Genomic DNA, 14045 nt, shown 5'->3' with positions numbered 1-14045 from the left:
TTTTGAAGAAGTAACAAAGATGATTGATGAGGGCAGAGCAGTAGATGTGATCTATATAGACTTCAGTAAGGCGTTTGACAAGGTTCACCATGGGAGACTGATTAGCCAGGTTAGATCTCATGGAATACAGGGAGGAGAACTAGCCATTTGGATACAGAACTGGCTCAAAGGTAGAAGACATAGGGTGGTAGTGGAGGGTTGTTTTTCAGACTGGAGGCCTGTGACCAGTGGAGTGCCACTGCTGGAGGGATATGGGCCAGGTGCTGGCAGGTGGGACTAGATTGGGTTGGGATATCTGGTCGGACATGGACGGGTTGGACCGAAGGGTCTCTTTCCATGCTGTACATCTCTATGACTCTATGACTCTATGACTCTAATATTAAACTCCACACAGTAATCAACCTGTTTACAAACTTCCAACTTATGAACGTGATCCCATACCCTGATGTAATTTTAAAGATCAGACATACAAATATTTCCTGTACATAAATGAAAGCTATTTTATAGTGTCTTACATTGTGTTCTAACTGGAATACAAATCAACTTGTAAATGGATTTTTAAAATGGAACCCAATTGCAACCAGAGGACTGCCTGTATGTGTTATAACATGTACCACAAGAACCCAAACACTAGCACGTGGTTCTGGATTGGGGCAGTACCAATGCCCATAGTCACCTAACCTGGCCATTGGTACTGCCACAATCCAGAACCACGTGCTAGTGTTTGGGTTCTTGTGGTACATGTTAATGCCCATAGGTCACAGAATGCCCATAGGTCTTAATGCCCATAGGTCACAGAAAGTCTCAAGTGCATCACCAATTCTCCCACTCCAGGGCCAGGCCATGATAATGCAGGAAAAGCCCACTAATGTAAATACTCTGCATAGTGACCCTTTTCAACACACGTCAGTGACACAAATATGAAGATATCTCAAGAGGGCTGGTGAAATTATAGACTCTTTCCTCCAAACTTGAGTGACATGTGCACGGTGGGCAGCCTGGTGGCACAGTGGTTAGCACTGCTGCCTCACAGCGCCAGAGACCCAGGTTCAATTCCCACCTCAGGTGACTGTGTTGAGTTTGCACATTCTCCCCGTGTCTGCGTGGGTTTCCTCCGGGTGGTCCGGTTTCCTCCCACATTCCAAAAATGTGCAGGTTAGGTGAATTCCCAACGCCCATCCTCCCTACCTTTTATCTTAGCCTGCTTGGCACACCTTCCTCATTCCTGAAGAAGGGCTTATGCCCGAAACGTCGGTTCTCCTGCTCCTTGGATATTACCTGACCTATTGCGCTTTTCCAGCAACACATTTTTTAGGTTAGGTGAATTGGCCAAGTTAAATTGCCCATAATGTGTTAGGTGAAGGGGTAAATGTAGGAGAATGGGTCTGGGTGGGTTGCGCTTCGGTGGGTCAGTGTGGAGTTGTTGGGTCAAAGGGCCTGTTTTCACACTGTAAGCAATCTAATCTAATGTGCAGGTGATATTTCAGTATCTGATCTCTGGAGTGATGCATGTGCAATTTGTTCATTCACTGATACAACTCAATGAAAAATGCTACAATTCACCAACCAAATCCTCATACATAAAGAGGGATGAAATAAGAGGTATGATTTTTATCCAAAAAGAAACAAACCAAAAACCAAAACTGAAATTTGGACTGTGCCCAATTCAGGTCACATGATTTGCAAATAATGGGGATGGGGGAAGTCCAATTCTGATCATCGTCAAATTGCTGGAAGTGTACATGTACAGATCCTGACGCAAAGGAAAGTTATTCACAATTTCTGATGCAATGGTAATGAACCAATAACTATTGAGTTGAGTTTCGACATTATATAATTAAAAATTGCCTAGTGCTTTGGATGTCCCAGCATTGTGAAAGCGTGTAATAAACACACAAGCTCTTTCAAATTCATTGCTGTCATAGAAAACATTAGTCAATACTAATATATGAACGTGAAAATCAACACATTTTCACCTCTTAACTTTGCCACACATAAAACATCCAGTTAATTTTGTATAGGCTTTCTACTCTATTGAATTTTTGACTTATATCATTGCCAAATTCCAGCTAACTAAACTTTTGAGAATGTTTTCACTAGACTTAGTATCATAGCAAGACATTGCTGAACTTTGAAATCCGTGAAAACAATTCTGATAGTTTATCCAATTATGCTCACAAACCGCACCTCCAGTCTTAATTCTGAGAATATTACACACCAAACCTAATTCCATTCCTAACCCAAAACAAGCAATTTGTAACAAAATATCATATTTCCTGAAAGAAAACTTCAATTTGCTTCTGCAAAATGAAAGTAAAACAGAACCGTGTACTAACCCATTTTTCAAACTGCACATGCTGGAAATTTGAAATAAAAACAAAAGCAGCAGACCAGACAGCAATCTGTAGATAGATAATAGAATTCATGTTTTGCATCCAGAGACCCTTCGTCAGAACAAGTTCCAAATTTGGTGCCATACCTGTGTTTCCCAGCACTCTTGATTTACGTATTTTTTCTCAAAACAAAAAAGATGTTTATTTTATTCAATTTCTCCACCCTTTTAAAAATGCACTCCAGCAATAGTTCACAAAAACATCAATATTTATTTTCACATTGACAGCTAGCTTCACTGATATTCACAAGTGAATCAAATTCTGTGTGCAAGTTACATTTTATAACCTTTACTATAAAGGCTAATTATTGGCAAATATTCATTTGAAATACGGAATTTTACCAAAGCAAAACAAAGAGACATTGGAAGCGAGATAAGTAACTGGACAGTGATGTGTATAAGTATCATCATTCTTTTACAAGCAGATTTTAAAAAGTTAAATTCTAATATACCTACTCATGATATGTACCTTTTTGCATTATCTTTAAACATGTATCCATTGATCAACTAGTCAACAATGTGCTTCAGCCTGATTGTCTAATTAATACAGCAGTACACTTAGCGTTTCAAATAACAAACTACAGATCACTGCTTTTAGAAAACAATTACATTGATTAAGTCTTCTTCCACAAATTAGAAATATTTGCAAATTCATACTAACTTTCTTTCCCTTGAATATATATTCTTCATTTCATTATCAGGAATCAATTTGCATTCTGACATTTTTTTTCTCCAGATGCATTATCTTCCATTGAATTATCAGGCCCATTTAGTTTAATTCTTGTGTTAAATTGAACAATGCAAAGGAAAAGCATTGATACAACCCCTCTCAATGATCAAATTAAATAAGCAATAGTTATTAAATCAATTATAATTCTATATATACATCTACAGCAGCCACTAGCTACTGAATTATTTCCTTCTTATTTCTTATTAAAAAGATGAAGTCAATGCTGCAAGTGTCCAAAAAACAACACACCTTTTCCTCAAAAGGTAAAATAGAAATCTTACATTTATACACACACACACACACAAAGAAACTTTTCAAAAAGATCATGGCTGATCTGACTGAGGCAGAAACTCAGCTTTCCTTTCTATTTTCTATATCCTCTGATTTTTCGTGTCAATCAAGATTCTGACCTCATCTTTTTTTTAAAAAAACTCTGACTCTAGCACCACCACTCAACAGGAAAGAATGCCCTACATGGATATGCAATAAATTAATTCCTTTATGGTTGGGAAACAAACGCTGTTCCAACCAGCACATCCATATCCCACAAATGTTTTTTTTCTTCAAAAACTCACAGCTCTTTTGAGAAAAAAACATAGCTTTGCCTTCAAAGGGAAACCTCAAATATAAATTATCCGTTCATCCTGGTCCCTCCTACATTGATGAAAGATCCTCTCAACATTAACCTTTTCAAGTCCCATCTGAATTCTATAGTCTCGTCCTTTGAGACTTCAATCTATGCAGGCCAGTCTGTCCAACATGATTCAAGTAAACAACTTCTCCCTACTTTCAACCCCCCACTATCATGTGTCAGATCAATCAAATGTACCAAACAGTTTCCAAAACTGTTTTCTTCTAGGCCAAAATCATACACAACATTCTGAACATTGTCTCACTGAAGTTCTGTACATTTGTAGCATAACATTCCTACTTGTATTTCACTTGCCTTGTAATAAACAACATCCAATCTTCCACCAGTCTTAGACAATCTTTGTGATAATGCTGTCTCTTTAAAAAAAGGTTATATTATTCTGGGTGTTTTTTTTTGAAGAGAGGTTGTAAAGGCAGAGGTACCAAAGGGCTAGATTTTTAACAAATTAAATGGTGGAAAGGGATTGGCCAGTTCTCCCAATTCAGGTTTTTCTAATTTTGTTTTAGCTGTAGCAGTCACAAGATGTTTTGAGTACCAGAAGGGTTGCAAGCTTCAGTAAATGAATCCTTACTGACTTTCTCTGAAATCTCTTTGGATGTTGTTCCTTCCTCCATATAAGAATTTGTGTTTAAATTTATTTTTTTTGCCAAGGGTGTGTTTATGGGATTTACTACATTGGAACATTTGAGTTACTACATCAGCTATTCAGTTAAGTTTTCCAATAGTTACATTATTATAAATTCCCCTTTCTTTTGTGTTTTAACTGTAGTGTTTAAATAAATTGTTTTGCTTAAAGCCAAATGGGTTGATCCATTACATCACACCTGGAACATCCACTACAAATCTACCTTTAAAATAAGAAAAAGTTACAGTCTAGGCTATCTTAAAATATTTTGAGGGGGTTTGGCTTGGTCCATAACACTGTCCACTCTTTTTTAAAAAAAAACATGATCTTGAATCTAACAAGATCTCAGCAACAAAAACTAAAAATTCTGAACAAATCAGGCAGTATTTGATGTGACAAAAGGTGAAGTCATGTCATAAGCTTGCCTTTCTGATACAAGACTTAGTGTGTTTTGAATAGTTTAGCTTGATTTGGAGGACTAAACAGCATTGCAAATAAATGCTATTCCAATACAGTTACTCATGTAGAGTTCAAATTAATTTAGATTAATTTCCATATACTTTTAAAATATGGGATTAAGTCTCTACTATACACCATTTTGGAATACATTCTTAATGTATTGATCATTATTTGTAGCTAATTTTTTTTTATTAAGACAATGAATGCAAGGTCAAGTATGTGAACATATTGTGTTGGGAAATAGGAGAAAGCAAATGGTCTCTCTTAACATAAGATCCCCTAACAACTTAAATTAAATTCACTTACACACTTGGGGTTCTGTCTTGAGCACTTTTAAAAGTCAAAGACCATAAATGGCCAGGAATCAAACCCAGCCAGTTACTTGTATGCTCATCCCTACTTAAATTAAAATGCCACCAGCTACATTATTTGTCCCCACATCCCCAGAGCATTATCCTGTGTCTCTGGATTTCCTATACCAATCACCCACCTCTCCAATAAATAGCTACCAATCAACTTACCTTTTTTTCTCTTACATGTACCTCAAGCCTTTTCTGCCTATTTAAGATTTTGAATTGCTAATTGAAATTAAGCAACTAGTTTAACTAACAAGACACAATGTTTAATTATACAATGGGTGCAGTGGGTTTCTGTTTCAGTGTCCCTGCCTCTGGATCAGAAGCCCTGGGTTCAAATTCCACACATCCCAGATGTGTCATAGCATGTTGATTAAAAATATTTACAATAAGTTGAAAGCTCATGAAAAAGCATTTACTCTGGGCCCATTATAAAAATTTCCATTTTCTTAATAGAATTACTGAAAAAAGATGCATAAAGTTGCCCGTTGCTTTCAAACAAAAGGTATAGATATTCCCTTCTCGAGGATGTGGAGATGCCGTTGTTGGACTAGAGTGGAAAAAGTTAAAAATCACACAACACCACATTATAGTCCAGCAGATGTATTTGGAAGCATTACTCCTTCATCAGATACGAAGGAGCAGTGCTCCAAAAGCTTGTACTTCCAAATAAACCTGTCGGACTATAACCTGGTGTTGTGTGATTTCTAACTTTGTCCCCTTCAAGAGGAGCAAAGGACTAGGTGATGTGGCCACTGCTTCCCAAAAAGTGATGTGTCACTAATTATTTTATCCATCATAAATGATGTAGTTGTACTGAAGGATCTATCAGTCATGTTTTACAACCAGCTTATTATCACAGCCACATCAATGTCTATCCTAATGTTAAAAAAATTAGACTACAACTGAAAAACATGCTTCATGTGATCCCCAGAATAATACCCTCAGATTACATTCTATGATACATAGACAATATAATAAGGATGTATCTTAAAAGGAAAGAGGGACATACTATGTCTCCTTAAAGTATGCTAATATGCTGACCATGAGACAAGACACAACATGAAGTGTACAAACAAAGGAAACAGAGTCATAAAGTCATAGAGATGTACAGCAGGGAAACAGACCCTTCGGTCCAACCTGTCCATGCTGACCAGATATCCCAACCCAATGTAGTCCCGGCCCATATCCCTCCAAACCCTTCCTATTCATATACCCATCCAAATGTCGCAATTGTACCAGGCTCCACCACTTCTTCTGGCAGCTCATTCCATACACGTACCACCCTCTGTGTGAAAACGTTGCTCCATAGGTCTCTTTTATATCTTTCCCCTCTCACCCTGAACCTATGCCCCACAGTTCTGGACTCCCTGACCCCAGGGAAAAGACTTTGCCTATTCACCCTATCCATGCCTCATATAATTTTGTAAACCTCTATAAGGTTACCTCTCAACTTCTGATGCTCCAGAGAAAACAGCCCCAGCCTGTTCAGCCTCCCCAAATCCTCCAACCCTGGCAACATCCTTGTAAATCTTTTCTGAACCCTTTCAAGTTTTACAACATTTTTCCAAAAGGAAGGAGACCAGAAATGCATGCAATATTGCAACAGTGGCCTAACCAATGTCCTGTACAGCCATAACATGACCTCCCAACTCCTGTACTCAATACTCTAACCAATAAAGGAAAGCATACCAAACACCTTCTTCACTATCCTATTTACCTGTGACTTCACTTTCAAGGAGCTATGAACCTGCACTCCAAGGTCTCTTTGTTCAGCAACACTCCCGAGGACCTTACCATTAAGTGTAGAAGTCCTGCTAAGATTTGCTTTCCCAAAATGCAGCACCTCACGTTAAACTCCATCTGCCACTTCACAGCCCATTGGCCCATTTGGTCCAGATCCTGTTGTAATCTGAGGTAACCCTCTTTGTTGTCCACTACACCTCCAATTTTGGTGTCATCTGCAAACTTAATAACTGTACCTCTTATGCTCGCATCCAAATCATTTATATAAATGACAAAAAGTAGAGGACTGAGCACCGATCCTTGTGGCACTCCACTGGTCATAGGCCTCCAGTCTGAAAAACAACCCTCCACCACCACCCACTATCTTCTACCTTTGAGCCAGTTCTGTATCCAAATGGCTAGTTCTCCCTGTATTCCGTGAGATCAACCTTGCTAACCAGTCTCCCATGGGGAACCTTATCGAACGCCGTACTGAAGTCTATATAGATCACATCTACTGCTCTGCCCTCAATCCTCTGAGTTTTTTGAAGAAGTAACAATCAGTTTGTGAGACATGATTTCCCACGCACAAAGCCATGTTGACTATCCCTAATCAGTCCTTGCCTTTCCAAATACATGTACATCCTGTACCTCAGGATTCCCTCCAACAACTTGCTCACCACTAACGTCAGGTTCGATGGTCTGAAATTCCCTGGCTTGTCCTTACCACCCTTCTTAAACAGTGGCACCACGTTAGCCAACCAATAAAATACTTCATTTTCATAATAATCATTTAAAGCGCATTAGAGGTGTCACCATGAAAAAGAAGTCAAATTAATGTTCCACAATCTATATCGTTCTCTCTTTATATGCATACATATACATACCAATGAATAAGATCGCTACAGTTGTTTTGTTTCTTAGTTTAATTTTTAAATTTTTCCTTTATTTTATCTAAAAACTGTTTTCTTCTTCTCGCTTTGTACCTCTTTTCAAGTTATGAATCATATTTCTTAACTAAGATAGATAACCTGGAAACCTACTTCAGAGACTCCATTCATGCCCTTCATTAACCAATTGCAAGGAGGTACATGATAAAATAAAGTTTGACTTGTAGAATTTGCATCTTTTGCTAAAGTTGGACTCACTCCACAACAAATCATAAATGCAAATTCTTAGTCCAGCACCTCAATGGGGAGAGTATCACAGCTTACTTTTAATTGTGAATTAATTGTTCTCTAATCCTTTACTTTCTGAAGGTATGGGATTACATCCTGTTTAATGGTACATGGTTAATCATGTACAGTATATATTGTTTTTACTTAAATTAACAAGGAGTTGTCTTATAATTCAGAAGTTGTAATTCAAAATATTATCGTAATTAGCCTACATACGTGTGAGCCTTCTTCATTATAATATTTTGCATTTTGAAACATTAATTTCAAGTTGTAATATTTACTTACAATATTCCACTCACATCCATTATGCTGAACACAGAGGGCCTTAGGCACATGCACCTTGCATACTGAGGTTGTTGGGAGTGGTAGAGGATACACACGGGCAACAGGAAAACTCAGAGATGATGACCACAAGCCACATGCAACCTGCATCTATAGATAGAGATTCAATAATAGAACTGGACAAAACCTTATATCATCTCATTACCATGTAGGCTTTATGATGTTTTTACAATCAATTTTAACCACATGCGTGATGCCTGATTCATCTCAAAATACTTCAACAAATTCAGAGTAATTTTAAGTTTTAGTTTCAAGCCATAAGATACCACAAAATTAGTAAATTAACTCTTCTTGCAAAATCATTAAAGAAGTGTACTAATTTGTGAGTACATATACATTAGAAAATTGCAATTTAAAGTTAGGTATATGAGCATCTAAAAGATGTGAGTAAATGTAGTTGGTCACCCAGTAGTGAAAAACCAAAAAACTTAAAAATGAATGGCTGAGGTTAGACACAATTTGATATATCTCTCCACTAGGATTACTGGATGCTGAGTATTAACTCTAGTAGTGATCACCATTTGAGGTTACAGATTCCTAACTCTTAAGATATCTTACTTGTAATCAGCTTTTGGAGAACTGATTTATTGGATTGACACATATTAACTGGTAATTAGCAATGTTTCACAGTTTACATGACCTTAGCCCTGTGGGCTACATGAGTGCATCAATCTTTTGGCATCTGTGGGACAAAAGCAAATGCTTCATAAAAAACATAAGAAATTGAAGCGGGAGAATTGTAAAAAAGATACACGTTTTATCCTAGCTTAACAAAACAGCTACAATTCAACAAATAGAGTTAAAATACAAAGATTATACATATACAGTATCATAGCAAATGAAGGGAAGTGCAAACTTCTTTTATTCACTCATGGGATGTGACCATTGCTGACTGACCAATATTTATTACCTATCTCTAGTTGCCTGTGGGAAGGTGGTGGTGAATGGATTACATTTGGCCACATTGAAATGCATAGTGCACCCAATTACACTCCAAGCACATTCTAACTCAATTTGGCTTTATGCTTCTCTTAATGCATCAGTCCGGATCTCCTACAGAGCAGCAATCATTGTTGGTATCACAAACATATAGTTGTAATGTTATAGATTTTGTAACAGACTGTAATCTCCTTTTAATAATAGGCATCACTTTCAGAAGATTTTTTAACCCTTTTATTGATTCAACTGCATTTGAAACTGGACTAGTTACTTCAAAAAGGTTCAGAAGAGATATCTGAAATTCAGTGAGCATCTCCACAAGGGTGAACAGAAACTCATTGGCATTGTCTTCCTAAGAGGTGGTAATAGCTCGTCCAATGTCACCAAATATGGAAGAGTTGGATTATTCAAGTTAATGACTGAGACAGCTAAAAGGTTAATTACCTCGGGCCAAAGACAATGAATGGGGCTGTGTTTCGGCTAAACCAATGTGCAAAATGGAAGCACAATTCAACAATTTGGGATAGCAGCCATTTTGAGTTTTAACTATATAATGAGAGCTGCTGAGAATAGTCACTTATTGAGAATCAGCTGACGATCATAAGATAAAGATTTTGATACGAAAACTACTTATGACAGGGAAGACAGGAGAGGGCATCCAGGGTAGGAAAAAAACACAAAAGATTGCTGTACCAAACCAGGCTAGCAAGACCTACGATGTACAGCCATAAAAGTGAAACAAAGGAGCTTCAGTCATTCCATGAATCTGTTCCATTGACCAAGTCCAGCTGTAGGAGCAACCTTCAGCTATGCGGCACGGTGGCTCACTGGTTAGCATTACAGCCTCACACTGCCAGGAACCTGGGTTCGATTCCAGCCTCGGGCGACTGTCTGTGTGGAGTTTGCACATTCTCCCCATGTCTGCATGGGTTTCCTCCAGGTGCTCCTGTTTCCTTCCACAATCCAAAGATGTGCAGGTCAGGTGGATTGGCCATGCTAAAATTACCCATTGTGCTAGGTGTGTTAGTCAGAGGAATATGAGTCTGGGCGGGTTATTCCTCGAGGGTCGGTGTGCACTTCTTGTGGGGAAAGAATAGGAATGTTGCAAGACAAGGAGAACTAATTTCCCTATGTAGACCATGATTAATATGCTTCCACATACAGCTGCAGCCTCTCAACAAACTCATCATTCCATTGTACTTCCTGTGTGGACATGAAGTTAGGAATCATGCTGGCACAATTCCATTTGGGACGACAGAGAGAATCAAACATTCAGATATAAGGTGCAATTTGTAGACGTAATAAATGATTCACTTTACATTATCACTCGTGCCACCGAAGTGTCTCCAAGAAGTTATCTTCTTTCTATCCCTCCCACTGGATCTCAGTGTAGTCCCTGGTTCCACAGCCCGGTGACCATGGAGGTTAGGTCAGGTGACCCCAGGAGTGGTTGTGTTTGGATGGCTCAGATATGCTGAAGATCTTCTTGTTCAGGGCAAATAGGGTGCAGGTGGAAGGTCTAGCTACCTCTGCCTCCTGTCACCACTCAGTTTCCATTCAGGAAGGGGAACCTGGAGTGTGAGCAAGGCTCCTGAGCCCCTGTCACCATGCCTTCGATCCGGAGCCTGTGGCAATGGAATGTAGATAGAGTCATAGAGATGTACAGCATAGAAACAGACCCTTCGGTCCAACCCGTCCATGCCAACCAGATATCCCAATCCAATCTAGTCCCACCTGCCAGCACCCAGCCCATATCCCTCCAAACCCTTCCTATTCATATACCCATCCAAATGCCTTTTAAAATGTTGCAATTGTACCAGCCTCCACCACATCCTCTGGCAGCTCATTCCATACACATACCACCCTCTGTGTTAAAAAGTTGCCCCGTCTCTTTTATATCTTTCCTCTCTCAACCTAACCTATGCCCTCTAGTTCTGGACTCCCAACCCCAAGGAAAAGACGTTGCTTATTTACCCTATCTATGCCCCTCATAATTTTGTAAACCTCTATAAGGTCACCCCTCAGCCTCTGAAGCTCCAGGGAAAACAGCCCCAGCCTGTTCAGCACCTTCCTATAGCTCAAATCCTCCAACCCTGGCAACATCCTTGTAAATCTTTTCTGAACCCTTTCAAGTTTCACAACATCTTTCCGATAGGAAGGAGACTAGAATTGCACACAATATTCCAAGAGTGCCTAATCAATGTCCTGTACAGCCGCAATATGACCTCCCAATTCCTGTACTCAATACTCTGACCAATGAAGGAAAGCATACCAAACACCTTCTTCACTATCCTATCTACCTGCGATTCCACTTTCAAGGAGCTATGAACCTGCACTCCAAGGTCTCTTTGTTCAGCAACACTCCAGAGGACCTTACCATTGAGTGTATAAGTCCTGCTAAGATTTGCTTTCCCAAAATGCAGCACCTCGCATTTATCTAGATTAAACTCCATCCGCCACTTCTCAGCCCATTGGCCCATCTGGTCAAGATCCTGTTTTAATCTGAGGTAACCCTCTTCGCTATCCACTACACCTCCAATTTTGGTGTCAACTGCAAACTTAATAACTGTACCTCTCATGCTCGCATCCAAATCATTTATGTAAATGACCAAAATCAGAGGACTGACCACTGATCCTTGTGGCACTCCACTGGTCACAGGCCTCCAGTCTGAAAAACAACTCTCCACCACTACCCTCTGTCTTCTACCTTTGAGTGAGTTCTGCTATCCAAATGGCTAGTTCTCCCTGTATTCCATGAGATCTAACCTTGCTAACCAGTCTCCATTGGGGAACCTTGTCGAATGCCTTACTGAAGTCCATATAGATCACATCTACAGCTCTGCCCTCATCAATCCTCTTTGTTACTTCCTCAAAAAAAAAACTCAATCAAGTTTGTGAGACATGATTTCCCACGCACAAAGCCATGTTGACTATCCCTAATCAGTGCTTGCCTTTCCAAATACATGTACATCCTGTTCCTCAGGATTCCCTCCAACAACTTGCCCACCACCGACGTCAGGCTCACTGGTCTATAGTTCCCTGGCTTGCCCTTGCCACTCTTCTTAAACAGTGGCACCATGTTGGCCAACCTCCAGTCTTCCGGCACCTCACCTGTGACTATCGATGATACAAATATCTCAGCAAAAGGCCCAGCAATCACTTCTCTAGCTTCCCGCAGAGTTCTCAGGTACACCTGATCTGGTCCTGGGAATTTATCCACCTTTACCCGTTTCAAGACATCCAGCACTTCCTCCTCTGTAATATGGACATTTTGCAAGATGTCATCATCTATTTCCCTACAGTCTATATGCTGGATCCTGGCTCTCTATGGCAACCACCAATCTATGAAGATAGCCTGACTGTCACATTGAGGTGCTCACTATTGTGTGCCCCAAAATGAGGGAAGACATTGCATGAAGCCGTGATAATAATGAGGTTATTGATGGAAAGTGGGGGTAGTTGCAGTGTGTGTGCGCGTGTGTGCGCGAGCAAGGTGCAATCAGAAATTCTCAGGTCCTTCTCATAATGTCTTCACAAAACTTAACATATCTCATATTTTATAAAAAAAAGCTTCAGCCTCTAGCTTCCAACTCAAAACATGAAACTTCCATGATGCTTGAGAATTCATGGAGTTAATTGTTTGCACATAATTTTCTAGTGTGACTGTGGGAAAATATTCACTAAAATTAACAAATGCAAAACTTAATACCCTACATATTAACATTTAGCAATGCAAAGATTGTTCCTTTGGGAATGATGAATAGCTGTCAGCTTAAAGGTTGGCTTCATTGCATGTTTATAAAATCATGAAATGGGATAATGTCAGACACGCATTATGTAATTTCTCATTATGTAATTTTCAAACACCTTTAATGAAAGAGTAAAATAACCAAACTCCAATTTATATTTTTTGTTTACTATTTTGTTTGTACAAAGACACAGATAAAATTAATCTGTGGATTATTTCTAATTACATTGTCAGAAAAGAATCTTGTCAGATTAAACTAAAAATTGTTACTGTAAACTTTCTTTTTCATTCCTTCCATCACTTTTTAATTGACTACAAACAACCAAACAAACAAATTGATCGAGTTGATTAGCTAACCATTATCAACTTTTGTGGGAAAAGATTATTAAACAGGAGAATTCAATTCACATCATCTATAGTTTTAGCAATATTTATCCTCTGCTGACATTAACCCACATGCAAACACATTAATTATATTGAATATCAACTCATTACCGACTTAAATTATGACACATTTAAGAAATTTGAACTGTCACTCTTTATAAGGAATAATCTCATTTTCAGAATTGGAAACCTTAAGTTAATTTACAAGAATTTATGGTCTCATGGTCTAATTTAGAGTCTTATCTTATAGTCTTATGGTCTAATTTCACAATATCTGGATAAAAGATATTTTTCACAATTTAATAGCTGTTTAACTCAATGATTTGAATTTAATTCAGCAATATTTTAAATAACATAACACAAAATAATTAAAATGATCAAAGCAGCATGTGTTCCAGTAAATTATATGGTCTTTAATTTTGTTCTTTTTCCAAAACCTTTATATTAAAGTTAATTATAGCAGAAGAAAAGTAGTGCTGACACAACTAAACAAAATCTTTCTAACATGCTTACAC

Source organism: Chiloscyllium plagiosum, unplaced genomic scaffold (genome assembly GCF_037043375.1).
Source record: "Chiloscyllium plagiosum isolate Xiang-an unplaced genomic scaffold, Cpla_swu_hap1 HiC_scaffold_14, whole genome shotgun sequence".
NCBI lineage: Eukaryota > Metazoa > Chordata > Chondrichthyes > Orectolobiformes > Hemiscylliidae > Chiloscyllium > Chiloscyllium plagiosum.
The sequence above is the reverse complement of the archived record's forward strand: the minus strand, read 5'-3'. Positions refer to the sequence as shown.